This window comes from Hordeum vulgare, chromosome 4H (genome assembly GCF_904849725.1).
Source record: "Hordeum vulgare subsp. vulgare chromosome 4H, MorexV3_pseudomolecules_assembly, whole genome shotgun sequence".
Classification (NCBI taxonomy): domain Eukaryota; kingdom Viridiplantae; phylum Streptophyta; class Magnoliopsida; order Poales; family Poaceae; genus Hordeum; species Hordeum vulgare.
In genome coordinates, this window is record NC_058521.1 from 316,119,696 (window position 1) to 316,136,122 (window position 16,427).

Sequence of the window (16,427 nt, forward strand, 5' to 3'; positions counted from 1 at the left end):
TATTTCAAAAGGTTAAAACAGATACAATAGGTTTGCAAGGATTTTCTCAAATATTTTGAACATAAATAGGGGTTTAGAATCTTATGTATGGAAAATATATGTCCTGTGGGTATCTCCAATTTTTCTCACATTTTTCTAAGGCAGAAAAATAATTTTCCATTCATAAATATCATTTATGGCCTTAGAAAAGGACATGCAAATAAAATAGAAAAATATTTTATAAAATAATTATTTTATGATTTTGGAGAGTTATAATAGTGCCAAAATGAGAATACAATCTTTGGGTGAAGGCACTCCCTTGGAGCTAGGGAGTTGTAGTGCAAACCTAAAGCAAGGTTTTGAAATAGTAAAAATTGTGAAAAATATCATTTTGGAAATATCATGTTATATAAATATTGTTTTTGGATCCACTCACTCAAGCATACACACAAACAATGGCAATCATGGCACTCGTAGCACTTGCTTAAAAAGTTTTAATAAACTTAGGTTTTGAAGAGACTACAGTTCAAGTAAGGTAAAAACAGGGTGTGACATGATGACTAAGTGATTAGAGGCTATTCCATCAACACGCTGCTTATTTTACACACCCACACTCGTTTCAAAGTCGTGGATTTTATTTCCTAAAATACCAGGACAACTTCTGTAGACCAGAAGAGATCTTGCGGATATGCACCATACATTCAGATGCTCATCAATGCCAAGATTGGCAAGCATGCATATCACCTTGATCGACCTCATTTCCCACTTCAGCCAGAGTTTGAGGATAATGAAGTTGTGATGGATGACACTCATCCAACCTCAACTATAGCTAGAGAGGATGCAGAGGCAGCATTTGTAGAGGCTGCATATCACCTTGTTCATCCTCAATTGCCACTTCAGCCAGAGTTTGAGGATAATGAAGTTGTGATGGATGACAGTCATGCAAGCTCAACTACAGCTAGAGAGGATGCACATGTAGTAGTTGCAAAGGCTGCTAGGAATGCTCGAGTTCCCTACTCCATCTTAAAACCAGAGGTGAATAGATGTCTTTCTACGTTAGCATCATGTGAGGGATGGAGAAAAATATTTCAGAGATTCTGCTAAACCAGGATAGACTAGAGAAGATCGTGGAAACAAAGTTCAATGACCTGGGTGTGAAGGTTACGGAGTTGACAACCACAGTCGAGCAGCTTTAGCATGAAGTTGATTGAGTGAAGATTCCATGCTCAGATGATGAAGATGATGATGACGATGATAATTATAATTCACCTCTTCGTACTACTTCATGACCTAGAACAGGTCAGCAGTTGTGCCAATACGAGAAGATAGACCGTCTTCATCAGCTCAAGCTTCAGCTCTTTATCCACCACCTCTAGTGTCTACACCTCCATCTCCTTCTCCAACGACATCAGCCGACTCCTTTGTCGATTCTCTCTTGTCTACTCCAACTTCTGCTACCAGAGGAGATCATGCCCAGAGAGACGCTTACATTAGACTTTATAACTTTTTGGTACTTGTTGCCAAAGGGGGAGAAGTGTGTAGATCATAGGGCTCCGGAAGAGGGAGAGCTTTTGACATTATTTGCTCTCGTTTGGTTTTCAAAACTTTATTTGTTTTTTGGATGACATTATCTACTTAGATGTGTGTTTAATCATAGGTTTTGATTCTTTGATGCTACCACGTTATTACTTTTGAGCTATCTAGATCATGATCATTCACTTTTTTGTTGGTGATATGTGCATTTCTATTCATTCTTATCATTTATGCGCACCACCAAGTTGTATGTGACATGGAAGAGTAACCCATAATCCTAATCAATTGTGCATTTGCATTCAAACGAAAATTTAAAATAATGAACACATTTAGGGGGAGCTCTTGCTTTTCACATACCTCTCAAAGCGTCGATGCTAATCATTGATTATATCTTTTGTCAAAGCCTTGATCTATATGTTGTCATCAGTTACCAAAACGGGGGAGATTGAAAGAACAATTGCTCCCTAAGGTGGTTTTGGTAATTAATCACAATATATGCACCATTGGAATATTGAATTTATCCAAGTACGTTTCAGAAAAGTTCAAAGATGCTTTGGCTATATGATTGTGTGGAGATACCCCTTTGATGAAGGAAGGAATAGGATTAGCTAAAGTTTGAAGCAACAAGACTCTTCATTTTACATTTCGTGAGAAATCACTTTGAGTCCATAGGACAGCCAATACTATTAAAAGGGGATGAGGTATTGTGATGAATTAGTTGCCCAAGTGCTTAGAGATAACCACGAAAAATACTAAGCCACTTCCCCGCAAAATATATCTGTCCCAAGCCAAACATGCAAAATCGGTACCGCAAACATTTCTCACTCGGCTAAACCGATTTTACACTTGGTACAACCATCACTCTTATCGGTACCACATAGATTGGGTGACCAACTTTTGGTTAAGCTAATTTCATGTTTCGGAATTTCCGAGCTTGAAGTTGGTCTCACCGAGTTTGGAAATCCAGTCTAGGTCATCGTATCGGTACCATCGTGATTCATATATCGGTTTTTTGGTTTCACCGAGTTGGCCAATAATGTTGTAATGGTTGGATTTTGGGAGATGCCTATATATACCCATCCACCTACCTCTCATTCGCACAGGAAGCACTCAGAACACACTTACACTTGCCAAATCCATTTTTTGAGAGAGAGCCACCTACTCATGTGTTGAGATCAAGAGATTCCATTCCAACCATTTGAAATGTCATTTCTATCCTCCCAAAGTTGCCTTCCACAATATCAATCCCTGCTACCCCTACCAAATCTGAGAGAGAGTGATTGAGTGTTGAGCACACCATATTTAGAATCACAAGAGCAAGGAGTTCATCGTTCTACCACATCTATTACCTTTTGGAAGGTGGTGCCTCCTAGATTGGTTAGGTGTCGCTTGGGAGCCTCCTACTTCTTGTTGTGGAGTTGAACCAAGTTGTTTGTAAGGGCAAGGACATCGCCTACTTCGTAAAGATCTATCATGAGTGAGGCTAGTCCTCTACGGACGGGAGTCATGGTGGAATAGACAAGGCCGCTGCTTCGTCGAACCCTTGTTGGTGGAGCCCTCGGTGGACTCTCACAGTCGGTACCTTCCGTGGGTTGAAGTCTCCACTAAGATGGATGTACGACAATGCCACCAATCGGAACCATGCAAAAAATCGCAGTGTCAACCTTTGCGTTTCATCTCCCTACCTTACCCTCTATTTACACTTGCATGTTTTAATTTCCTCTACAATACTCTTAGATATGCATGTGTAGGGTGTACTTTACTAGTCATAGTTGTTAAAACTGGCCCACGCTAAAAATTGGAAAAAGACTAAGTTTCTATCTTGTCAAGTAGTTTAATCACCCTCTCTATAAATACTTTCCATTCTCCAGTTATAAACCCAGGTGGCACATCCATACAGGAACAGGCATACGTAACCCAACAATGTAGGTGTTGGTCATCAACTACGTGTATATGAGTCATAGCAAGCTACACGGACTCCATTACACCATGAGACATTGCTGTCATCATGTGCATGTAGACGAGTCATAGCAGGCTACACGGACTCCATTACACCATGAGACATTGCTGTGATCAACTGCATGTAGATGAGTCATAGTAGGCTACATGGACTCCATTACACTATGAGTCATTTCCCCGTGGGGACTGACACAACAACATATAAAGACACACATCGGTCAATCAATGTGTCCCGAGAAGTAGAAAACTACTAAAGGCACACAACTAGGTGTTGAATCCCACACATACAATGCATTTCAAAACATACACGCAATATGCATGATATATGTAGATACAACATGGCATGACAACAGAACTCTATGAGTCAAGCATTTATTAAAGACTCATAGGAGTCAACATAGTGTGATTACGAACAGGGTTCACATGACACAACACTCAAGTCATACAAGCAACAAGCTGAAGCACAACCTGTCTGGGTACAAACATCTACTAAAAGTGGCTAGAGGAGCCTCAAAATCTACAATGACCCTCCCAAAGGGGCCACACCTGTGTCTGGGATTCCCAAGCTATTTCGCTCAACACTGAACACATCATATAGAACTATTAGTGAGGTCAAGGTCTCATCTGAAAAATATAAATGAACAACAGTGAGTACAAAGTACTCAACAAAACATACATCAGAACTATCGACATATACATCATTATAAACCAAGTGAGTTGTGGATTTTATTGTCACAACCAGCTTTGACTCTTTGCTAACCTGTACTACGACGATGAATTCTTTCTTTCAAGGGGGATAGCACACAGGAATCCACATATTCAATATATAAATACACCAGTATGGATCCTCTCCCATCTACCTACAAGAGTGCTATCCATAGCACTCACACTTATCTTGCGCATTTTAGAGTATCCATTTCACTTGTCTATGAACCATACAAATGTCCAAGTAGTCCATATCCAAGGTTGCGGCTATTCAAATCAAACATTCACCCTGTAGGATTATACTTCTTCACACAGGCCCCCACCACTTATTGCCATATGGACGTGATGCACCTCAACAACCTTCAAGCGGAAGCCGAGCGAGTGAGTCTGATGGAAATATGGCCTAGAGGCAATATAAAAGTTGTTATTATTATATTTCCTAGTTCATGATAATTCTCTATTATTCATGCTATAATTGTATTAACCGGAAACCATAATACATGTGTGAATATATAGATCACAATGTATCCCTAGTGATCCTCTAGTTGGCTAGCTCTTTGATAAATAGATGATCATGGTTTCCTGATCATGGACATTGGATGTCATGTATAACGTGATCAAATCATTAGGAGAATGATGTGATGGACAAGACACAATCCTAAGCATAGCACAAGATCGTGTTGTTCATCTACTAAAGCTTTTCTAATGTCAAGTATCATTTCCTTAGACCATGGGATTGTGCAACTCCCGGATACCATAGGAGTGATTTGGGTGTATCAAACATCACAACGTAATTGGGTGATTATAAAGGTGCAGTACAGGTATCTCCGAAAGTGTTTGTTGGGTTGTACGAATCGAGAGTCGGATTTCTCACTCCTTGTGATGGAGAGGTATCTCTGGGCCCACTCGGTAATGCATCATCATACTGAGCTCAATGTGACTAAGGAGTTAGCCACGGGATGAAGTGTTATGGAACTAGTAAAGAGACTTGCCGGTAATGTGATTGAACAAGGTATAGGGATACCGACGTTCGAATCTCGGGCAAGTATCATACCGACAAACAAATGGAATTGCATACGGGATTGATTGAATCCCCGACGTCATGGTTCATCCGACGAGATCATCCTGGAACATGCGGGAACCAACTTCGATATCCAGACCCCACTGTTGGTTATTGACCAGAGAGGTGTCTCAGTCATGTGTGCATGGTTCTCGAACACGTAGGGTCTACACATTTAAGGTTCGATAATTCTACGGTTATTATGGGAATGGTATACATGGTTACCGAAGGTTGTTCAGAGTCCCGGATCAGATCATGGACGTCACGAGGAGCTCCATAATGGTCCGAAGGTAAAGATTCATATATAGGAAGTGAGGATTTGATCGCTGGAAGTGTTTCAGGCATCACCGGTAATGTACCGGGACCACCGGAAGGGTTCCAGGGGTCCACCGGGAAGGGCCACCAGAGCCGAAAGGCTAAGTGGGACAAAAGTGGATGGTAACCAGCCCCTTAGTGGGCTGGTGTGCGACCACCATCAGCCCAAGTGGCAAGAGAGGGGGGTGAGCTAACCCTAGGCGTGGTGGGCTTGCCTTGGGTGGCAAGCCGCCCTAGGGCGTCAGCTCCGCCACCCTTGGTTGCCGCCCCATTACCCATCTAGGGCTGCCGCACCACCTAAGGTGGAAACCCTAGGAGTGGGAACCCTCGTCCCTCTCCTCCTATATATAGTGAAGGGTTTTGGGGCTGGACACAAAACAATTCCACCTCTCCACAGCGCAGCCCTACTCCTCCTTCTCCTCACCCTCCATAGAGCTTGGCGAAGCCTTGCCGGAGTACAACGCAGCTCCACCATCACCACGCCATCATTCTACCGGAGAACTCCCTCAAGCTCTCCTCCCTCCTTCCTGGATCAAGGCATTGGAGACATCACCGGGCTGCACATGTGTTGAACACAGAGGCGCCATTGTTCGGTGCATAGATCGGAATCCACCGCGATCTGAATCGCTACGAGTACGACTCCATCAACCGCGTTCTAGTAATGCTTCCGCTTAGCGATCTTCCAAGGTATGAGGATGCTCTACCCCTTTGCTCGTTGCTTGTTTCTCCTAGATAGATCCTTGGTATGACGTTGGAATTTTTTTGAAATTACTACGTTCCACAAAAGAGTCGGCCATGGACGTTAACTTAGAATGACTCACGCCCAACGTAGACGTCTATATGAGTTGGAACTCATAATAGAAGTCCGGCCGAGGTTTCCAATATGGGCTCAAAAGTTCTAGTGCAGGGCCCCAAGCCTGTCCCGACTGGGCCGTTCATCCACTTCGTAGGTCCGACCACCACCTATAAATGTTTTGAACTACTGCGACTCCTTGACTTACAACAGGGAAGTTAATAGGCCGAGAGGGTCCTTTTGTTTTGGGCCCATTGTGCAGTAGTATCTTGTTTTGGAACACAAACACAAGATCTCCGGTCCTAAGAGCGATTTCAATTTGACAACCCACCATGTAATCTTACATGGCCTCCCATTGCTACCTTTACAAAAACCAGATTCACACACTTAGCTTTCACACAATGGAACATGATCACAACCATTCCAATTCATCACCCAGATGGATCAGACCCGACATGACTCTAAGCATAGCAAGAACGGTAGGCAAGCATGTATGAGTAAGCACAACATGGCTCAAGAACATGCTACTCATGCAAAGTGGTTTCAACTATTTACTATGGGAAAATAGGTCATGCAAAGGAATGGGTTCAAGTACGAAAACATGTAACTCTTGAATCATTGTTATCCTAATGCGGTAAAAGAGAGCAGGAGCGAGAGAGTGGGATTGTATCGAAATCATCCAAGGGGTTTACTTGCCTGACAGTTCTAAAGATAGCAATGAGTGTTCATTGGTGTTAACGATGACAACATCAGAACCATCGTCTACAGATATGGAACAACACCAACAAACACAAAAAGAACAACATTTACTTCATGAAAACACAACACTATGATGCATGAGCATGACATGGCAATATGATGTTGTTTGAGCTAATGCTTCTAGTAACAATATTAAATGAAGTTGGTTTGAACCAAAGGTTCAAATTCAAACTCCATATGTGAATATTTAATTGTAATTTAATTGAATTGTCCTAAACAAAGTACACTGGTTGTTCTAGCATGCAAGAAACTGCAATAGATAGGTTCATTGATTTTTTTCATAATTTTTCATATATAATTTATTTTCATCCAGCTTACGGTTGAATTTCTATGTTTTTTCGAAGTTTATAACATTCTTTACAATTTAACAAATCATTTAGTATTTATTTTAATTTCATAAAATATTAAGTGCGTCAAAACTACGTCAGCATGACCTCATCATGTCTACCGACCATCCAAGGTCAAACCTGTTAGGTAGGCCCGCCTGTCATACACATAGCGACTAACTAGTTTAATAAACTTAAACTAAGTAAAATAGAGGGTTAATTAGTGAGGTGGGGTCGATGTGTTAGTGTTAGGGTGGTTAACATAAATGGTGATTAGCCCTAAACTAATTAGCTGATGGGCAAGAACCACATGGCGATGGCACACGAGGTTAGTTAGCCCCATCATTAGCGACTAATAATGAAGCCACGTGGGATTCGGCGGAGTTCAGCCGGAGGCGGCCATTCCGAGCGGTGGAGTCCGACCAAATCAGTGCTAGGGGCAGTGACTGGTCAAGTTGAGTGCACCATAAGGAAACCCTCGCTCGCCCGCATCCATGAGAGGTAACACGGGAACGCGGGGTGGCCGGAGATGACAACAGTGATGACTTTGGTGGCGACCGGAGCTTCGGGCATAGCGAGGAGGCCAGCTACGACTCGAAATCGGGTGAGAGCGGTGAGGGTATAGGAAGAATATCCCACGAGGAACTCGATAGATGGCTTGGCTTTCTCTCGAAGGCCCTGGTGGTGACAAATCGACGCCGGCGACCTGCGGTGCCCGACGATGAAGAAGGCGAAGGTGTGCTTGCTAATTGGCGCCTGAGCTCATGATCTTTCTTTGAGAGGTCAAGGTGGATGACACGGAGCTCTTGGGAATAAATATGACGCAAGGGCAAGGTTGTGGCTGCGGAATACTAGGCGGCTTGGCCATGGACCCTCTTAGGTCCGTGCTAGAATGAGAGAGAGAGAGAGATGGCGAGAGCGAGTAGAGAGCAGGGGAGGGGTGAGAGGATCTGGATGGCTACCTCTTGGGAAGATAAGGATGGAGGAGGCACATCCACCACAAAGCAGGATGAGGCACGACTAGCGCAGTGTCGTGTCTCTCCCTCTTACTACTAGCAAAGGTTGAAGATGACCTCCTTGCCCCTGGTGTGCTAGGCCAGCGATGTGTTGGGCTCTACTAGGTAAGTTGGGTAAGTGTTTCCCCTTTTTTATTTTTCTTCTATTTTATTTTTACTTTTCCACTATTTGAAAATTCAAAATAGTGCCAATTATCCTATAATACTTTTATGCTGCTAATTGGATTATTCCAAATGCACACAAAATCTTCAAGGTTATTTAAACATGTGCCCAATATATTTTTTGAATATAAGTTTAGATTCAAATGTAGTATTATTTTAAATTCAGTGCCCAAAATATACCTTAAAATATTCCTGAATATTGGTTTTATATATAAATCTTGCCAAAATTCTAAGAACTAATTTTAGGGCATTTTGGATTCACTGAAATCCTTTTCAACGTTCTTTGCCCTTTATTTAATTTGTGAGGCATCAGAATTCCTCAATCCAAAGTTTCTTGAATTTTTAAACATGATGGATGAATAGAGATGTAAATATTTACAAACATTATTATAGGCTATGGTAACTCGCCCCCACTAAACAAGAATCTTGTCCCGAGATTCAGGTGTAGGGTTAGAGGAAAAAGGGCATTAAACTAACAAAATATTTAGTTGCCCTTCTTGAACATGTTGACTCAATGCAACATGAAGAATTGACATCTTTTCCTTCGAGATCTTCACCCAAATATGACCACAAAATAACAAGAATCTCTACAAGAATCGATCTTCTAAAGATCGAGCAACTCATAATCAACTCATGAAATGATACGTAGAAACATATCTTGAGCTGATACATACGACACACATCAAGAACGATGGAATAAGGAAGATGACGAAGGTTCAATTTCATAGGCAACAATTTCATGCTTAAAACATATGATGAAAAGGTTTCAAAGTAGAGAAGAGTTATGCTGCCCTTCATACCATAACAAATCATTTAGTATTTATTTTAATTTCATAAAATATTAAGCGCGTCAACACTACGTCAGCATGACCTCATCATGTCAACCGACCATCCAAGGTCAAACCTGTTAGGTAGGGCCCGCCTGTCATACACATAGCGACTAACTAGTTTAATAAACTTTAAGTAAAATAGAGGGTTAATTAGTGAGCTGGGGTCGATGTGTTAGTGTTAGGGTGGTTAACATAAATGGTGATTAGCCCTAAACTAATTAGCTGATGGGCAAGAACCACATGGCGATGGCACACGAGGTTAGTTAGCCCCGTGATTAGCGACTAATGATGCAGCCACGTGGGATTCGGCGGAGTTCAGCCGGAGGCGGCCATTCCAAGCGGTGGAGTCCGACCAAATCAGCGCTAGGGGCAGTGACTGGTCACGTTGAGTGCACCATAAGGAAACCCTCGCTCGCCCGCATCCATGAGAGGTAACACGGGAACGCGGGGTGGCGGGAGATGACAACAGTGATGACTTTGGTGGCCACCGGAGCTTCGGGCATAGCGAGGAGGCCAGCTACGACTCGAAATCGGGTGTGAGGGGTGAGGGTATAGGAAGAATATCCCACGAGGAACTCGATGGATGTCTTGGCTTTCTCTCGAAGGCCCTGGTGGTGACAAATCGACGCCGGCGACCTTCGGTGCCCGACGATGAAGAAGGCGAAGGTGTGCTTGCTAATTGGCGCCTGAGCTCATGATCTTCCTTTGAGAGGTTGAGGTGGACGACACGGAGCTCTTGGGAATAAATATGATGCAAGGGTAAGGTTGTGGCTGCGGAATACTAGGCGGCTTGGCCATGGACCCTCTTAGGTCTGTGCTAGAATGAGAGAGAGAGATGGCGAGAGCGAGTAGAGAGCAGGGGAGGGGTGAGAGGAGGTGGATGGGTACCTCTTGGGAAGATAAGAATGGAGGGGGCACATCCACTACAAAGCAGGATGAGGAACGACTAGCGTAGTGTCGTGTTTCTCGCTCTTACTACTAGCAAAGGTTGAAGATGACCTCCTTGCCCCCTGGTGTGCTAGGCCAGCGATGTGTTGGGCTCTACTAGGTAAGTCGTGTAAGTGTTTCCCATTTTTTATTTTTCTTCTATTTTATTTTTCCTTTTCCACTATTTGAAAATTCAAAATAGTGCCAATTATCCTATAATACTTTTATGCTGCTAATTGGATTATTCCAAATGCACAAAAAATCTTCAAGGTTATTTCAACATGTGCCCAATATATTTTTTGAATATAAGTTCATACTGAAATGTAGTATTATTTTAAATTCAGTACCCAAAATATACCTTAAAATGTTCCCGAATATTGGTTTTATATATAAATCTTGCCGAAATTCTAAGAACTAATTTTAGGGCATTTTGGATTCACTGAAATCCATTTCAACGTTCTTTGCGCTTTATTTAATTTGTGAGGCATGAGAATTCCTCAATCCAAAGTTTCTTGAATTTTTAAACATGATGGATGAACAGAGATGTAAATATTTACAAACATTATTCTAGGGCTATGGTAACTCGCCCCCACTAAACAAGATCTCGTCACGAGATTCAGGTGTAGGGTTAGAAGAAAAAGGGCATTAAACTAACAAAATATTCAGTTGCCCTTCTTGAACATGTTGACTCAATGCAACATGAAGAATTGACATCTTTTCCTTCGAGATCTTCACCCAAATATGACCACAAGATAACAAGAATATCTACAAGAATCGATCTTCTAAAGATCGAGCAACTCATAATCAACTCATGAAATGATACGTAGAAACATATCTTGTGTTGATACATACAACACACATCAAGAACGATGGAATAAGGCAGATGACGAAGGTTCAATTTCATAGGCAACAATTTCACGCTTAAAACATATGGTGAAAAGGTTTCAAAGTAGAGAAGAGTTAGGTTGCCCTTCATACCATAACCGGGCACCTTAAGGGAGGTGACTCGTAGAGTTATTCCCTTAAGTGGCAAAAAGAATTACTTTTGATCCAGTGATCATTGAAACTCTTCATACATGGCTAAGGCAATTTGCAAATGATAGTTTGAAGGAGTTCAGAAGAATTCCATACTCATTTGGGAAGGAAACTACTGCTATTGAATAGCTCGGCAAATGGAATGGACATTCCAATTGATACCGAGAATATAACCTAGTGTAACAGTGTGCTCTGAAGATCGTGAGAATTTCATTATTCATCAGGGTTTTACCAATATACATGCAATGGATCCTGGCAACACATCAAACTACCATGATGAATAGTGATGGAGGATGCGGTTGCAAATAAAGACAACACTTTCTTAGATTTCACCTCAGCTATGCCAAGGGAACATAATCTGTATGATTGACCGAGAGACATTTAGAACTCCGCTTCTAATGTTCCCCTAGTTGTACTAGCATAACCCAATTATAGTTAACGTTTGGTATTTACAACGTCAAGTAATGGTCGGACCTCGAGGCTCAAAGGGGTCCATGAGGAACAACTTCTAGAATAAGTCGTACGAAATCCTCATGGGGAAGTGTCTAATGTTGCTGATAGAAGATACTATAATACCACGTCTTGCACCTAGTTGTGTTAGCAACAAAATCACCTTACTAGGTTATGGAGATGCCAATATTATAATTCTTGAGAGATGCTCCAACCATCATATCTGTGTGAGATTTTGATCTGCTTGGTGATAGGATATTCCAAACTCCGCATGCCTGAAAAGAAAGGTAGCAACACAAATCAACGAGATCACATTGCGAGATTCTTGGAACATGAGCTATGGAAGCCAACTCCAAAACATGAGCTGGATTGCAAGTCATACGTGAACACATTGTCCAAGAAAAGTGTGGCCACATAGATATCTTACAACAAAACACTACCGAGTTCTGAGTGGAAACCATCATTGTAAATAACAAAGACGGGTGCAAGTCCGTCTGGTACCTTCAGGAATAACACTTAGTTTTTTCCTTGAATAAGTCAAACATTGGCTTAATGTGCTAGGAGATACATATGGAATGTAGATGATCAGTCTACCAATCCATAGAATAGTTCGCACGTGCGTGACTAACTTGGGATTATTCCAAAGAAAGAAAAACTACCTTTCTCGAATTGACAGTTGCAACTTGCATCAAATGCACATGAATTTAGAGGAAGTAACTTCTTACACCATACATATGCTTCATGTACGGGACATGAAGGTAATGCCTACCACAGTTTCCAACACTAGCTTAATGTCCAACATGAATCATGGAACAAATAAAAATGTTGGCGATGTGCTCAACAAAGTTCATCAAGATATCCATATAAATGGAATTCCACAACTATGTGAGCAATATAACAACATTATTCAGACCAAAGGTATAACGTTGTAACCTCGCGGGATTAACCACATGTAAAAACAACATGAGGATGTCCTTTGGTTATGATTTGATTTGACGACAACCTATAGTCAAATGAAATATTGGGCAAGACAATAGCGACAACAATTGATCACAAGAATCAACCCATGAGGATATCATCTTTCTTCAACACACACAAATAAAAAGATATCTCTTTGGAATGAACTAGTTTAGATGAGGCTTTTATCTTCCAACACCCCAAGTTGTTGTTTAGATTAACCAGCCAGTTGAGGGGTATCCAACACAGATTCTTGGAGAAAGGGCTGGTTTATAGGAAAACCAACTTGGTCACCAACTAAACATAATCGTCAGGGAACAACCTGGTAATACTTCCGATAAGATATTCAGAAAATCATGAACCACTGATATGTTATTGAGATCGATGACAATCTTGCTTTTCAAGGTAATACGATATGATCAAAGAGCGAAAGATTAACACAATCCTAATCCATTGATCCAGGAGTGCACCAGGAGAAATGGACAAGAGAGCACGATCAATCTTTAGAAGGATATTTCAATAACCAACATACTGGGAATGAAATTATTGTCCATAAGCTACCAAGCAACAGGGTTGCTAGAAGTATTGATTTCACACATCACGCATACAACCACAAGAAGACCGAGAAATGAATAATGCTGGAGATAAGTACCAAAGTACCAGGAATCCATAAGGGGTTGTGCAATTCCCACAATAATCTCGACAGAAAGATGGTAATACCTCAGGATGGAACAGAACAAAACCTAGATTGGTATTTTGATCTGCAAAATACAACTGCTTTGACCCAATCCTAGATATGGATGAGGTACTAGAGTTTGTTTCTCCCAGTCATTTTAAAATAGGATGGCTTCAGAGACTACGAGAATAATAGGCATCTATGAATACGTATGCACAACTACTCTTGACTATCCACTCATAGTTGAATGTCAGAATACAAGTGGCGAGGGGCAACTAAACATCACATAAATTTTCTGAGTTGTGTATGCATAGATTAGCATGTCGAACAAGTCTGACATAATTATTATAGATAAACCATGCAAAAAGGAAGGATTCGTAGAGTCACAATTATGGAATGGAGAGATCATCAAAACCACCCTTGTTGTGATCTTTAGTTCGCGAAGAACTCCTGCCGGGGATGGTTCATGGTATTGAAAGAAGGATATACCATGGCTCTTGAAGGCTATTGCAAGGTTACTAATTGTCCAAAAGCACGAGCAAACACTATGAACACGAGTGAGCGAAATGATCCATGGGTCTAAGAAACCAGAACTAGAGTACCTAGTACTATATAAAATCACGGGATGTTTTCGAAAATGATGGCGAGAACTGTGACACTAGAAACACAAAACACAACTAGACTATTCAACGGTCCTCTGAGATAACATGGTTTCCTAAGACTTCAACAAACATGTCGAGGTAATAGAATAACTCAACACAACATCTAGTGTCCTTTTTGTGGCCCAAAAGACATTAATTCAGAATCAAAAAATTGGCAATAGCACCAGAGTATTTAGAAATCTTGGATAACTCGGACAACATAACGGTTGTACGGGCATGAAATATGAGGCAACCTACAAGAAAACTGGCAACATCACAACTGAATACTTATAGAGACATCGGTCCTTGAAGACAACTACTTTCCTATAAGTCTCCAGCTTAGTAACTCATCATCCTGATAGATAGATGAGAAAGCCTAGTTTCTTAATCCTCGTAGAATAAAGAGGATGGTTACTCGGAATTAGAATGACACGGGGAAAGCAGTAAAAAGATACCTACATTCTCTTCCACAATCGATCCCCTTATATAACTAAAGAATTTCTAGACTCCACATCGACTAGTTTGGCTTGGTAATCCTATAGGTTGTCAAGCTCTCATACCAACCCTATCGGGACCCCAATCCTAAGCCATAAGTTTCTGGCATGTAATATATCACATCACCATGCGGCCTCACACATGGTAATCCGCAAGGTTGCAAGATTACCTTTGTCAGGATCATTTGTGTCTTTTGGCTCACATATATGAATATGTCGATAGCATTCGAATATCAGAGAACCCGGGTCGGCATGACATAAACCCAAGTGGTACATCTGTACAGGAACAAGATTACGTAACCCACCAACACATGTGTCGGTCATCAACTTCGTGTAGATGAGTCATAACAAGCTACACGGACTCCATTACACCGTGAGACATTGTTGTCAAAAACTACGTGTAGACGAGTCATAGCAGGCTACATGAAATCCATTACACTATGAGGTATTTCCCCATGGGGACAGCCACAACAACAAAGAAGGATACACAATGGTCAATCAATGTGTCTGAAGAAGTAGCAAAGTACCATGGATCAATGGAAACACAAAGAGGCATTTCCCTGTAAAGAGGGCTACCAAAGGCACACAACTAGGTGTCCAATCCCACACATACAATGTGTTGGATTTCCGGATCCGCAAAACCTTAAGGATTAGAACACAGGGGCGTCTACGAGGATCTCTCCCTGCTCATCCTTGACTAGCTCGCTACCCGATGGAAACGACGAAGACTCACTCGATGGTGAGGGAAACACAGAACTCAACAGTTTATCCACGTTCAAGCCGCTGCGAAGCGTGAAACCCTACTCCTTCTTTTGGTGGATTGCCTCTCGAGGAGGTTGGTGCATGTACTAGTACAATGCTCTCGAGCCTCCGGAGGTTGGGTGGCTTTGTGTGTTGCTCCCGGGTGAGAATGAACTCACCCCCTTTCAAATGTTCTCCCCTTTCTATTTATAGCGGAGGACGGGTCCTCTTCCCTCATAGCTTCGACGGGAAGGGATCCCACAGTGGCCATATTTGAAGGAGAACAGGGGAACATGCTCCCCTGACCAAAGGTGGTCTTCACCTGCAAAGTAACTGCCTGCGATGCAGGAACGTGACCGAGGATAACGTTTTCCCTACTTGCGGGCAGCGGCGGACTCGTTTTACCAGAAGGGAAACCTTTGGAAGATGCCTTTGGAACCCAGGTACGCTCCCGCCCCCTTTGCACTAAAGGGAAACCATTTCGTCATGCCGTCTGCTGCATGCCTGTCATTCCCTTGCGTCACCCTTGACTCTTGAAACCCGACCTTGCCTCAGAATATCCGCCGCTCCGGAGGGATCCTGAGGACGCCCCTCTGCGGGCCGTAATGCTGCTCTTCCGCGCGAGGCTTGGCCCCTCGCGAGAGCCTTGTGCCGGGTGATGTCGCGCCAGTTGACCTTGGGCCGGTGAAGTGGGAAGTCACTGGGCCACAGGTAGGTAGGTCTAGGTACCCCCATTCCCAGAACGTCGACAGTAGCCCCCGGGCCCAAGGCGCGCCTGGGTTGGCTTCTTGGCAGAGCCTTGAGGGCAGCCCGAAGCATTGCGGTCCCTCAAAGCCTGTGGGCCAGGCCGTTAAAATGACAAACCCGTCCTCTCCGCACAACATCTCCTCACCTGTGTCTGCTGACCATCACCGCCTCCTATCCATTTCGCCACCGGCTCTTCCTTCTGTCGATCCAGCCGCCGGTCTTTCCTCTAACCCACGCGCGTCGTGTCGTCTTTGCCTTGTTCTCTCTGTCATCCCTCCGAAAGGCGGGAAATACATAGGCTTGCAGGGTCGAACCGTCCAGG